Consider the following 15368-nt stretch of genomic DNA (forward strand, 5'->3'; position numbering starts at 1 on the left):
TTTGGATGTGAGCTGACTACACGGAAGAGATAAGGCTGTTAGTGAGACAGCTATCTTTTGCTGAGGTCAATTCATAGGAAGAGATTCAGGTGAGAGCCATCAGTCACAAACCCTCCAAACAGCTGGGGTCATTACTGCCTCTTCCTGAAGGGGAGAGCTGAGCAGATGACCATAGCACCCACTATGTGTTCCCAGGGAAGATTTGCAATTTTACAGGGGCTTTCTGGAAGCCTTGGGCTTTAACACAATGGAATAACTTATGACAGTGATTCTAAGAATTGAGGTAACTTGAAAGGAAAGTGAATTTTAGAACAGGTGGTATACTTGGTGGTCCTCAAATAGGTCAGGCTGTCCTGCTCAGGTTTGAAGCTGGCCAGTGTCCCCGCCCGCTTTCTAAATTATACAAACTCCAATATTGTGTAAACTATAATACAAACCTGTGGCTGCCATTTGCAGGGTTTGTATTGGATTTGACTTGGAGTTATATGAAAGTCTTTGCTGGAAAAAAAAGGACCTGATCTTGATTACTGTGCTCCAAAGAGCTCCTCTGCCTAGCCATCCACAGCCAGATAACAGTATTTAAAGCCAGGCTCCCAGTCCTCCTTACAGCATTTCTTCTGCCCTTTCTGCTTGCAGTTGCCATATTTCAACTTACCATACAATAGCTGCTAGCTGCATGTAATGATTTTCTGAGAAATGATTATTAAAATGCCTAAGAGAGGAGATTATATTTTTAAAAAGCAAAACTCAGGAAGATTGATAAAATGGACAAAACTATGCCCCTTCTGAGTTGAATATGTAATTAATAAATTAGATGTGTCCTTTAATGGAGCAAGGTGGTCCCCCCATATCTTAAGAATAAGTGGAAAGAGGGAAAGAGAGGCTAATTTTAATGTGTGTGAATAATAATTGGATAGAATCCTAAACTGTTCCCATAAAATTAAAAAAATCCTCACTATTTGTCTTTATTTTTTTCTTAGTTCAAATAATATCTCACAAATATTAAGTAATTTGAAAAATCCTCGCTATGGCAATATGGTTATTCAAGTGAAAAATTAGCACTTTAAGGGACTTCCAAGCCCACAATGAAATGTTTCTTATAACAATCTCCTCACCGTTAAATTGGATTCACTTTCAAGTCAGTCTCCTTTCAGGCAAAATTACCACATGTAATTAGCTTATACAGAGACTTGCTCTAGCCAAATTAGGCTGTCACTTTACATACAAAGTATATTCTAACGTGAAGGGTCAAAGACCCTCATAATTATAACTGCAAAAGATTTCTCTAATGGTAATAATACCCTTGCCTTTAATGGGACTGAGTTTTAGCTTTAACTAAGGTCTAGCAAACCGCAGAGATAATGTATGGTTGAGGAATTGGGTGGGTAGAATTGAGTACCTTCCTGAAACAAACTATCCCTGACCTTCTTCTCTATGAATGATTTTATTTGGGATGGCTTGTTACAGATTACTCTTTCTCATCCTTCCTATGGCATGAATAGTTCACAAAATCAATAAACAATGACAACCAAAAAATCCACAGCATTTAACACAAGATTTCCTAAATTCCTGACTTGGACAAAAATTCCTTGTAAATAACTGACAGAAAGAAGTTGAATATTTTGTGAGAAAAGCAATGCAAAGAAAGCGCAGAGAAAGCAGTGTGGGCATAGTTGAATGGTAACTGTAAGCACAAATAATATTTCTGAAGCAGGTCATACATTAAGTAAGACGTGTGAGACGTGAAACAAAAACACCCTATCAAGACTGTGGGACTCTTACTTTTTCAGTCAACAAAGGGTAGCCCTTCTGAATGTTTTTTTCCTTTTGGAGACCTGGAAATACTTGCTAAAAAAGAATATACATTTCAAAACAGGAAAGGAGAAAACAGAAGTGACCTCTGTACTTTGAATGAGGACAAACATAAATATGAGTGAGACAGGATGCAGTAGGAGCATCATATAATAGAGAGAAGGAGTCCCTAAAAGAATGAGATATTTACCAGGGGAAATATCTTGGTGGCAAACGGATGGAAATGATAGTTTCTCACAATTTATCTCTGCTAGGTTGGCCCATGCTGCCAAATTTAAGCAATATGCTCATGTTCAAAATGTCCCTGCTTGTTGAGAAAGCCACACAACCTCAGATCTTTCTTTACTTCCACATTCCATATATCACTCAGGCACATCTGCTTGGTAGAAGCTGGTCATCTGACTACACTTTTGTAAAAAAGGGATATTGAAATTTGTTTAAATTTCTACACGTGAAAGGCAACTTTAGGAAACTACTAGAATGGCAAGAGGATTTTCAAAAGATGTTAGGCAGCCACAAATTGCATAGTTCCTCTAGGACAATAAAGATGATTTTCAGCTGAACCACAAAGAGACAAGAGCTACGCAGGAGTCTAAGAAAACCAACAGTCCATACTGAAACAGAAGGACAGAGAATTCCAGGAGAGAAGTGTTCAGGAAAAAAATGGAATTGGTAAATTAACTGATGAGACTGACTATTCTTCAGGCATGACAAGGACTTAAAATTTCTGTTCAAGCATTTTGTTAGATAGGTATGCAGACAATTTAGCGAATGGAGAAAATAACACAATGTTTATCTTCAAGGACACTCTTAAAGTTGTTCAAAAAGAAGGTAAAACCATTATACACTATTTGGCTCAGCAGTGAATCACATTTAAATAATCATAACAGTGTAAACATTTAATGATGACAACAAAAAATGGTGATGTATTAGAAGGATGGGTGGAAGTAAAGTGGGGGAAGACGAGGGTGAAATAATTTAAGATTACTAACCCTTCATCATCTTAAATAGAAAGACATATAATGTCTGTAACTGAGAAATATAAGAAGAAAGTATATTATTTATAAGTGTAAAAGTTAAACACATAAGAGTATAGAAGGCATACCTGAGATAGGAGTACCAGTTCCAGGTTTTCTTACAAACCGTACTGTATAATTTGTCTTTTTTAACTCCCTGCATGTAACATTTTGGGAAAAATAAAAATTAGCTAAAAATAAAATAACAAAATCACATACACAACACAGAAAACCATCATAAAATTCTATGATTCCAATACAACTAGGATTGTATTTTGTTACTACTATTTTGATACATGCAGTTCTTACAGGTTTTACCTAAATGTTTTTCCTCCATTACATTAAAAATATGCATGCAGTGTTATTTCATGCCTATTTACTTAGCTTTATAAGCTAAGAATTTTTCCATGTTTAACCTGCCTATAATCATCACCTTTAAAGGCATGTTATCATGTTAAGTATATACCCCCAAAGCTACTCAACTAGTCCATTGTTCTTGGTCTGTTAATCATAGTCAATATTCACTATTATAAATAATAATAAAATAAAGGCCTTTGTATATATAACTTTTTTATAATTTTCCCCAGGATCAATTCCAGTGTAGGATTACTGGTTTGATAAGTGAACTGATGAGAAATATGGGCACTATACCTAGTATAGTATCTAACACAGTTTTCAGTGATTGTTAAATATTTGCTACCATCTCCAAATAACACATTTCCAAACTGCTTTGTAAGAGAGTAGAACCAACTGGCAAAGTCACTAATGACGTAGTAGAATTTTTAAAATACACCAAACAAATGGTAATACTAATATTCATTCATTAAACAAATATTTACTGAGCACCAATTATGTCACAGAAGGTCTTCTAGGTACTGGGCCACATGACTAAGATTCTGTTTTAATGGAGCTTACATTCTAGTGGGAGAGATAAGTAATAGAAAAACATGCAATATAAAACAATATAATATTACAATACAATATTATATACTCTTAAGTGCTATGAAGAAACTAAAGCTGGGTGATGTTATAGAAAATTAATGGGTGGGGATACAAGGAATTATTTTGAACAGGGTGATCAGGAAAGATAACTCTTAAGAAGTAATATTTGAGCAGAGAATTGAATGAATAAGCCATATTGTCAAATGGGGAAAGAATGTTCCAGACAGAAGAATCTGTAAGTGAAAATGACTAAAGTGGAAATGAGCTAGCTGTTCAAGAAACAAGAAGGCCAGCGTGGTTGGGAGTTAGTGAGACATGGAAAGACTGGTAAAAGATAAATTGGGAAAGTAGACTGGCCTTGTAGACGGGTATAAGGAATTTTGGTGAGAGAGGATCATGAATTAGAGTGATAGCATGGAGGTGGTTAGAATTGCTCAGTTTGGATAAATATTTTGAAGGTAAACTTATAGGACTTGCTGATGGATCAAATGCGGTTATGATGGAAAGAGAGGACTCATTGGATTTTTGACATGCACAAGTGATGACTGATGGTGTCATTTACTGACATTGGGAAGTCTGAGGTAAGGGTGGTTTTGTACCAGGGAAATCAGTTTGGTTTGAATATGCTGTTTAAAATTCCTATTAGACATTCAAGTGAATATATCAAGGAGGAATAAGTTGCTTTATTCAAACTTATTTGACTATTACTGATACTGAATATTTTTCCATTTGCCTTTTTGTGGTCATAGTTCCTATTTTGTAATTTATTTGCTATACATCATTTTATATTACAGCCTTATATATTAATTATATTAAGTGGACATGTCATATTCGTGACATACTGTATGCATTGTTTATTTTTATATTAGAGTTTAAGGACATGTAACAGATCTTCAGAATAATTTACCAGTTATTCTCATTGAAATGTATTCTATTGCTTTTAAGATATTGCCCTTCCAATGCTTTGATAAATATTCAATTTTATTTACTTTTATCTAGTTTTTAAAAGTTGTTTAATTCCTTGGGAACTCATTGAATTTGTGTTAGAATCTTATACACACACAATGTTAACATAAATTATTCTAGAGGTTCTTAATACTAAATAAAAGGTTAGTATATTTTATTTGGGATATAAAATTCTGAAGAAAAAGCAATTAGTTATCTGTGTCTAATACAGGCAGTGAATGACCCTTGGTTCCTATCTGATACACATCTCTTGGCTTGGTTGTTATCCTACACATACTAACTTGTAGTTGTTTCCTTGGGGTGTATTTCCTATAATCAGCTCTTATAAAAGAGTTGGTAACTCAGACAATTGGTGAAGTGAATCACTTTCACCAAAACAGCATTTGTTGTGTTTAAGTTTTGAATTCTTGATCTAGATCTTTTCCATTTTAGGATTCAGAGTCCAAGTTCATGCTGTTCCACAAAGACCAGCTGTTGACTATTTGCATTTGGTACTTTGTGGATCCTATTTTGATTTAGTCTTTTCATTGTTTGTTCATCTTGATTGCCACAGAAAGTCATAAATGACCTCTTAGTCTATTTATTTTGTATACCCTTTCCTCTATAGTTTTTTCAAATGACGGGTCATTTTTACATTTTTTAATGCTTGACTATTGATTATTCAAAAACACAAAACTTTCAGAAACACAAAAAATATTTGATTAAACTCATGCTCAGAAAAATAGCTCACATCTATCAGATTCTTTTCTATATAGTATTTTCACTTCAGGATTGAAATTATGTATTGATTAAAATATATGTGTATGTATGTCTATATGAGATATTTGTAGTTTTCCACACTACATGTCAGTGAAGGTATTAGTATCCCCACATTTTTTATTAAGGTAAAATTCACATAATATAAAATTAACCATTTTAATTTTATATTATGTGAGTTACTCTAATGAATAATGATGCTGCGCAATTTTTCAGGTACTTGGTATTTGTATCTCCTTTTTGGACAAATACTCTATTGAGATGTTCTGCCAATTTTTAATTGGTTATTTCTCTTTTTATTGTTGAGTTATAATAGTTCTTTATATATTTTGGATACCAGAACTTATTAGATATACAACTTTAAAATATTTTCTTCTGTTCTTTAAATTGTCTTTTCACTTTCACGGTAGTGTCATTTGATGCGCAAATGTCTTTATTTTGATGAAGTCTAATTTCTCTATTTTTTTTTCATTTTTTGCTTATGTGTTTGGTTTCATATCTAAAATTTAATTGCCAAGTAAAAGGTCATAAACATTTAGCCCAAAGTTTCCTTCTAAGAGTTTTACAGGTTTAGCACTTATATTTAGATCTTTGCTCTACCTTGAGATAATATTGTATGTGGTATGAAGTAGGAGTCCAACTTCATTTTTTGCATGTGGATAAGCAGTTCTTAAAGCACCACTTATTGTGAGAGATTCTTCTTTCCTCACTGAACAGTCTTGGCAATCAAAACACAATTGGCTGGGCTTCGTAGGTGGTGCAGTGGTAAAGAATTCACCTGCCAATGCAGGGGACACGGGTTCGATCCTTGATCCAGGAAGATCCCACATGCCACAAAGCAACTAAGCCCGTGCGCCACAACTATTGAGCCTGCGCTTTAGAGCCCATGAGCTACAACTATTGAGCCCATGTGCTGCAACTACGGAAGCCCATGTGCCTAGAGCCCGTGCTCTGCAACAAGAGAAGCCACGGCAGTGAGGAGCCTGCGCACCACAATGAAGAGTAGCCCCCACTCACTGCAACAAAAAGAAAGCCTGTGCACAGCAAAAAAGACCCAACACAGCCAATAAAATAAATAAATAAATAAATACATAAATAAATTTATTAAAAAAAAACACACACAATTGGCCATAGATGTATGGGTTTTTCCCTAGACTATCAATTCTGTTCCACTGGTGTATATGTGTATTTATATACCAATACCAAACTGCTTTGATTAGTATAGCATTGTCATAGTTTTGAAATCAGAATTGTGAGTTCATCAACTTTGGCTTGAAAATACATATGAATTTGAGAACCAGCTTTTCCATTTTTTTCCAAAAGGGCATTTGGGATGTTGAAAGTATTGCACTGAATTTGCATATGGCTTTAGGGAATATTGCACTCTTTACAATATTGTCTACTGATCCATGAATAGGGATTTGTTTTCTTTTGTTTAGGTCTTCCGTAATTTATTCAGCACTGTTTTATAGTTTTCAGTGTATAAATCTTTCACTTCCTTGGTTACATTTATTTCTATGTATTTCATTGTTTTTGATACAGTGCTCAATGGAATTATATTCTTAATTTAAACTTTGTATGGGTCATTGGTAGTCTGTAAAAATACCACTAATTTTCGTGTTTTGATTTTGTACTTTGCAAATTTATTGAGTTTATTAATTAGGTCTAATAGCTTTTTTTATGCATTGTTTAAAATTATCTCTATATATGATCATGTCATCTGTTAATAGTGATCAAGGATAGTTATAATTTTTCTTTACTATTTGGACACTTTTAATTTCTTGTTCTTATTGGAATGCTTTCACTATAATTTGTTGAATAGAAGTGATAACAGTTACCATCTTTGTCTGGTTCAAGATCTAAGGGGAAAAGCTTATTTCACCATTGAATATTATGTTAGCTGTGAGTTTATCATATATGAATTTCATCATGTTCAGGGAGTTTTCTTTTTTTTGTTTTTTTTTTTTTTTCCTGTTTTATTTTATTTATTTATTTATTTATTTTATTTTTTGGGGGGTACACCAGGTTCAATCATCTGTTTTTATACACATATCCACATATTCCCTCCCTTCCTTGACTTCCCCCCCCAGTTCCCCCCACCCTCCCCACCCCAGTCCTCTAAGGCATCTTCCATCTTCAAGTTGGACTCCCTTTGTTATGCAACAACTACCCACTGACTATTTTACAATTGGTAGTATATATATGTCTGTGCTACTCTCTCACTTCGTCTCAGCTTCCCCTTCACCCCCCGCCCCCTCCCATACCCCGAGTTCTCCAGTCCATTCTCTGTATCTGCATCCTTGTTCTTGTCACTGAGTTCATCAGTACCATTTTTAGATTCCGTATATGTCAGTTAGCATACAATATTTGTCCTTCTCTTTCTGACTTACTTCACTATGTATGACAGATTGTACTTCTATCCACCTCATTACATATAGCTCCATCTCATCCCTTTTTATAGCTGAGTAATATTCCATTGTATATATATGCCACATCTTCTGTATCCATTCATTTGTTGATGGGCATTTAGGTTGCTTCCATGTCCTGGTTATTGTAAATAGTGCTGCAATAAACATTATGGTACAAGTTTCTTTTGGGATTATGGTTTTCTTTGGGTATATGCCCAGGAGTGGGATGACTGGATCATATGGTAGTTCTATTTGTAGTTTTTTAAGGAACCTCCAAATTGTTTTCCATAGTGGCTGTACCAACTTACAGTCCCACCAACAGTGCAGGAGAGTTCCCTTTTCTCCACACCCTCTCCAACATTTGTGGTTTCCAGATTTTGTGATGATGGCCATTCTGATTGGTGTGAGGTGATACCTCATTGTGGCTTTGACTTGCATTTCTCTGATGAGTAGTGATGTTGAGCATCTTTTCATGTGTGTGTTGGCCATCTGTATGTCTTCTTTGGAGAAATGTCTATTTAGGTCTTCTGCCCATTTGTGGATTGGGTTATTTGCTTTTTTGGTATGAAGCTGCATGAGCTGCTTGTATATTTTGGAGGTTAATCCTTTGTCCGTTGTTTCCTAGGCAATTATATTTTCCCATTCTGAGGGTTGCCTTTTAGTCTTGTTTATGGTTTCTTTGGCTGTGCAAAAGCTTTTAAGTGTCATGAGGTCCCATTTGTTTATTCTTGATTTTATTTCCAAGATTCTAGGAGGTGGGTCCAAAAGGATTTTGCTTTGATGGATGTCATAGAGTGTTCTGCCTATGTTTTCCTCTAGGAGCTTGACAGTGTCTGGCCTTACATGTAGGTCTTGAATCCATTTGGAGTTTATTTTTGTTTATGGTGTTAGGAAGTGTTCTAATTTCATTCTTCTACATGTTGCTGTCCAATTTTCCCAGCACCACTTATTGAAGAGGCTGTCTTTTTTCCATTGTATACTTGTGCCTCCTTTGTCAAAGATAAGGTGCCCATATGTGTTTGGGCTTACTTCTGAGTTCTCTATTCTATTCCATTGATCTTCCTTTCTGTTTTTGTGCCAGTACCATACTGTCTTGATCACTATGGCCTTGTAGTACAGTTTGAAGTCAGGAAGCCTGATTCCACCAACTCCATTTTTCCTTCTCAAGATTGCTTTGGCTATTCGGGGTCTTTTGTGTTTCCATACAAATCATAAGATTTCTTGCTCTAGTTCTGTTAAAAATGCCATTGCTAATTTGATCGGGATTGCATTGAATCTGTAAATTGCTTTGGGTAGTACAGTCATTTTCACGATGTTGATTCTTCCAATCCAGGAACATGGTATGTCCCTCCATCTGTTTGTGTCGTCTTTGATTTCCTTCAGCAATGTCTTAAAGTTTTCTGCATACAGATCTTTTGCCTCCTTGGGCAGGTTTCTTCCTAGGTATTTTATTCTTTTGGTTGCAATGGTGAATGGGAGAGTTTCCTTAATTTCTCTTTCTGCTCTTCCATTGTTCGTGTATAGGAATGCAAGAGATTTCTGTGCATTCATTTTGTATCCTGCTACTTTACTAAACTCATCAATTAGTGCTAGCAGTTTTCTGGTAGAGTCTTTAGGGTTTTCTATCTATAATATCATGTCATCTGCAAAGAGTGACAATTTTACTTCTTCTTTTCCAATTTGGATTCCTTTGATTTCTTTTTCTTCTCTGATTGCTGTGGCTAAAACTTCCAAAACTATGTTGAATAATAGTGGTGAGAGTGGACACCCTTGTCTTGTTCCTGTTCTTAGAGGGAATTCTTCCAGTTTTTCCCCATTGAGAATGATGTTGACTTTTGGTTTCTCATACATGGCTTTTATTATGTTGAGGTAATTTCCTTCTATGCCCATTTTCTGGAGAGCTTTTATCATAAATGGATGTTGAAATTTGTCAAAGGCTTTTTCTGCATCTATTGAGATGATCATATGGTTTTTATCCTTCAATTTGTTGATATGATGTATCACATTGATTGATTTGCGTCTATTGAAGAATCCTTGCATCCCAGGGATAAACCCCACTTGATCATGGTGTGTGATTTTTTTAATGTGCTGTTGGAGTCTGTTAGCTAATATTTTGTTGAGGATTTTTGCTTCGATATTCATCAGTGATATTGGTCTGTAGTTCTCTTTTTTTGTGACATCTTTGCCTGGTTTTGGTATCAGGGTGATGGTAGCTTCATAGAATGAGTTTGGGAGTGTTCCTCCTTCTGCAATATTTTGGAAGAGTTTGAGAAGGATAGGTGTTAACTCTTCTCGAAATGTTTAATAGAATTCGCCCGTGAACCCATCTGGTCCTGGGCTTTTGTGTGTTGGGAGATTTTTAATCACTGCCTCAATTTCCGTACTTGTGATTGGTCTGTTCATGGTTTCTATTTCTTCCTGGTTCAGTCTTGGAAGATTGTATTTTTCTAAGAATTTATCCATTTCTTCCAGGTTATCCAATTGATTGGCATATAGTTGCTTGTAGTAGTCTCTCATGCTCTTTTGTATTTCTGAGGTGTCCGTTGTTACTTCTCCTTTTTCATTTCTAATTCTGTTGATTTGCATCTTCTCCCTTTTTTTCTTGATGAGTCTGGCTAATGGTTTATCAATTTTATTAATCTTCTCAAAGAACCAGCTTTTAGTTTTATTAATTTTTGCTATGGTTTCCTTCCTTTCTTTTTCATTTATTTATGCTCTGATCTTTATGATTTCTTTCCTTCTGCTCCCTTTGGGGTTTCTTTGTTCTTCTTTCTCTAGTTGTTTTAGGTGTAAGGTTAGGTTGTTTATTCGATCATTTTCTTGTTTCTTAAGATAGGACTGTATTGCTATAAACTTCCCTCTTAGAACTGCTTTTGCTGCATCCCATAGGTTTTGGGTTGTTGTGTTTTCGTTGTCATTTGTTTCTAGATATTTTTTGATTTCCTCTTTGATTTCTGTAGTGATTCCTTGGTTGTTTAAGAGTGAATTGTTTAGCCTCCATGTGTTTGTTTTCTTTGCAGTTTTTTTCCTGTAATTGATATCTAGTCTCATGTTATTGTGGTCTGAGAAGATGCTTGATATGATTTCAATTTTCTTGAATTTGCTGAGGTTTGATTTGTGACCCAAAATGTGGTCTATCCTGGAAAATGTTCCATGTGCACTTGAGAAGAAAGTGTAGTCTGTCGTTTTTGGATGGAATGTCCTATAAATATCGATTAAGTCGAGGTGGTCTAATGTGTCATTTAAAGCTTGTGTGTCTTTATTTATTTTCTGTTTGGATGATGTGTCCATTGATGTAAGTGGGGTGTTCAAGTTCCCACTATTATTGTGTTCCTGTCGATGTCCCCTTTTATGGCTGTTAGCATTTGCCTTATGTATTGAGGTGCTCCTATATTGGGGGCACAGATATTTACCATTGTGATATGTTCTTCTTGAATGGATCCCTTGATCATTATGTAGTGTCCTTCCTTGTCTCTTTTAATAGTCTTTACTTTCAAGTCTAATTTGTCTGATATGAGTATTGCTACTCCAGCTTTCTTTTGACTTCCATTTGCATGGAATATCTTTTTCCATCCCTTTACTTTCAGTCTATATGTATCTCTTGGGCTGAAGTGGGTATCCTGTAGGCAGCATATAGAAGGGTCTTGTTTTTGTATACATTCAGCCAGTCTATGTCTTTTGGTTGGAGCATTTAATCCATTTACATTTAAAGTGATTATTGACATGTGTGTTCCAATTGCCATTTTCTTAATTGTTTTGGGTCTGTATTTGTAGGTGTTTTCCTGTTCTTGTGTTTCCTACTTAGAAAAGTTCCTTTAGCACTTGTTGTAAGGCTGGTTTGGTGGTGCTGAATTCTCTTAACTTTTGCTTGTCTGGAAAGCTTTTGATTTCTCCCTCAAATCTGAATGAGAATCTTGCTGGGTAGAGTATTCTTGGCTGTAGGTTTCTCTCCTTCAGGACTTTCAGTATATCCTGCCATTCCCTTCTGGCCTGCAGAGTTTCTGTAGAAAGGTCAGCTGTTATCCTGATGGGTTTTCCCTTATATGTTATTTGTTGCTTTTCTCTTGCTGCTTTTAATATTTTTTCTTTGTGTTTAATTGTCGTTAGTTTGATTAATATGTGTCTTGGTGTATTTCTCCTTGGGTTTATTCTGTATGGGACTCTCTGTGCTTCTTGGACTTGGTGAATTATTTCCTTTCCCATGTTGGGGAAGTTTTCCACTATAACCTCTTCAAATATTTTCTCAGACCCTTTCTTGTTTTCTTCTTCTTCTGGGATGCCTATAATTCGAATGTTGGTATGCTTAATGTTATCAGTGAGGTCTCTGAGACTGTCTTCTATTCTTTTTATTCTTTTTTCTTTTTCCTGCTCTGTGGCATTTATTTCCCCCATTCTATCTTCCAACTCACTTATTCGTTCTTCTGCCTCAGTCATTCTGCTGGTTATAGCATCTAGAGTATTTTTAATTTCAGTTATTTTGTTATCCATTGTTGTTTGCTTTTCTGAGTTCTTATGAACTGTTTCTTGTACTTTCTCTATTTTGTTATCGAGATTTTGTATCATTTTTACTATCATTACTCTAAATTCTTTTTCAGGCATTTGTCCTATTTCCTCCTCATTTATTTGGTCTTGTGGGTTTTTTTCCTGCTCCTTTGCCTGCATGGTGTTTCTTTGTTTCCTCATGGTTGTGCAAACTTTTGGGGTTGCTTGTCCTGGCGATAGAGGTGTTTATAGAAGACTGTCCAAGCCTCAGACTAATGTCCAAGTATTGGATTAAATGAATATTAAGGCTAGGAAACACATACATGAATAAGACACACGATTACTGAATCCATTAGGACATAAGGCTCTAGAAAGACCTGACAGAACCCCAGTGTGCTATCAGATATTCAAAGAGAAACCCAACAGAAATTGACAACTGAAACAGAACAAATCGGAGACAAAAGCAAAAGCAAACAAACAAACAAATAACACCCTACACATACAACCTTAACCCAGGGAGATTTTGTAAGCTAGGATCCAATATAGAAAAGAGCCAGAGTACCACCAGAGAGAATGGAGATTCTCAGAATGTAATTAGACAACTGTACTAAGAACTAAGGCAAAGACAAAAGCCTAATATTAAATACCAAGGTGGTGCATCATCTGGAGAATAGAGCAAGTAGTCTGAGGAGACCGATAGTGTTGCTTATAAGTATGTTAAGATAAAATAAACTAAAAATGGCTGGAAGAAAGGGGAACAGAAGAGCATAATGTGGTTGGAAATAAGCAAATAAAAAGAAAGGAATAGAAATGTATAAAAGATAGGGATGAAAGGAAAGTATGAGAGATATATTGTCCGCACTACCAAAAACTTAGCTAGATATAGAAGTATATAAAAAGGCAAAAAAAAAAAAAGAATAAAAAATATCATTAAAAAATTATGTTATAAAACTTGTAGATCCCTTAGGGCTAACATTGTATTTAATAAAGAAAAAAAAAAGAGAGAGAGAAAAAATCCAGAACTGATCCCAGAATGGACCAATTCAATAGGTATTGATACTAATATTTCTGTTTCCTTAGCGTCTCAGCTGTAAGTGTCCTTCTCCTTGCCTTGGATTTTTTTGCATTATTCTGTAACCAGCAGAGGTTCCTTTATTTTTCATCTGTAAGCGTCGGTGTGTGGGGAGGGAGAGGGTACAATAGTGGCTCCTTCTCCTGGGAGTGAGTGAGCAGTGGCACACTGTTGTTTCAGTTGGGCTTGGAGGTGCCTGTTGCAGAGGGACGCTGGTGGCTCAGGCGTAAGCAGAAAGTCTTAGAGTTGGGCCTCTCTCAGGTTTTTTTGTTGCTGTTGTTGCTGTTGTTGGTTTTTTTTTTTTTCTCTCGGCAGCCTCCCTGCTGCTGGCATTGCAAGGGGTTTTAATCTAGCCCTGCCGGAGCGCCTGAGGGTGCTTGTTATCCCTGAGCGCCTTAGGTGGCCCATGGGCATCTCTCCACTGCCTGCTGCAGAGGTGCCGAAAGAGAGAGAGAGGCTACTCGCGCGGCTCCTGCCCCCCGCCCGTGAGCCTGCAGCCTCCAGCTGCCATCATGGCCGGGCAGCTCTCAGGGATGGGCACTCCTCTCCGCGGACCTCCTCCATCCTGTTCTCTCAGTCCATCACCCTACCGGCAACAATGTTTCTCACCCTGAACCAGCTCTCTGGTTCCCACGCTCCCGCTCCTGGACTCTCCGTTCAGCCGCGGATCGGTGTCTCGGTCCGGGAATGCTGAGCTGCACTGCGGACCCTCCGTATGTTTCTTGGGAGTTTTCTTCTATTCCTAATTTGTTGAATGTTTTTGTCATGGAATAATTTTGAATGTTAAGAAATAGTGGAGTTGTTTTTTTTTTCTTTTTTTGTCATGAATTGAGATAATCATGTGGTTGCTTTCCTTCATACTATTAATACGTAGATTACACTGATTGATTTCTTATGTTGACACATACTTGTATTCCTGGGGTAAATCTCACCTGGTCATGGCGTAGAGTGTTAACTTTTAGAACTTTAATATGCTACTGTATTTGGTTATGAAAATATGCTAGTATTTGTTGAGGATTCTTGCATCAATATTCAAAAAAAAATATTGGTCTTTAGATTTCTTTTCTTATGAAGACTCTGGTTTTGGTTATCAGGGTAATTCTTGCCTAATTGAATGTGTTGTTAAGTGTGCCCTCTTCATCTTGTGAGGAAATGTTTGAGAAAATTAGCGTTAATTTTTTGAATGTTTATCTGATTTGTTGGTGTACAATTGTTCACAGCATTCTCGTATATTTTTTATTTCAGTAACATTGGTAGTAATCTCCCCACTTTCATTTCTGATTTTAGTTGTGTCTTCTCTTTTCATAGCAATTTTAGCTAAAGATTTTTCAATTTTGTTGGTCATTTCAAAGAACCAACTTTTGCTTTGGTTAATTTTCTCTTTTTTAAATTCTCTATTTTGTTTATCTCCATGTGAGTCTTGATTATTTCCTTTCTATGGCTAGTCTAGATTTAGTTTACTCATTTTTCTAGTACCTCAATGTGTAATGTTAGGCTATTAATTTGAGATTTTTCTTCTTTGTAAATGTAGATATTTACAGCAATTAATTTCCCTCTGAGCACTGCTTCTGCTATGTTCTATAAGTTTTGATATTTTGTGCTTTCATTTTCAATTGTCTCTAATTATTAATTTCCCTTGTGATTTCCTCTTTTATCCATTGGTTGTTTACGAATGTAATGTTTAGGATTTCCTAGGTGGCGCAGTGGTAAAGAATCCTCCTGCCAATGCAGGGGACACGGGTTCGAGCCCTGCCCTGGGAAGATTCCACATGCCACGGAACAACTAAGCCCATGCGCCATAACTACTGAGCCTGTGCTCTAAAGCCCATGAGCCACAACTACTGAGCCCATGTGACGCAACTATTGAAGCCCACGCACCTAGGGCCCATGCTCCACAACAAGAGAAGCCACTAC

This window comes from Hippopotamus amphibius, chromosome X (assembly GCF_030028045.1).
Source record: "Hippopotamus amphibius kiboko isolate mHipAmp2 chromosome X, mHipAmp2.hap2, whole genome shotgun sequence".
Lineage (NCBI taxonomy): Eukaryota > Metazoa > Chordata > Mammalia > Artiodactyla > Hippopotamidae > Hippopotamus > Hippopotamus amphibius.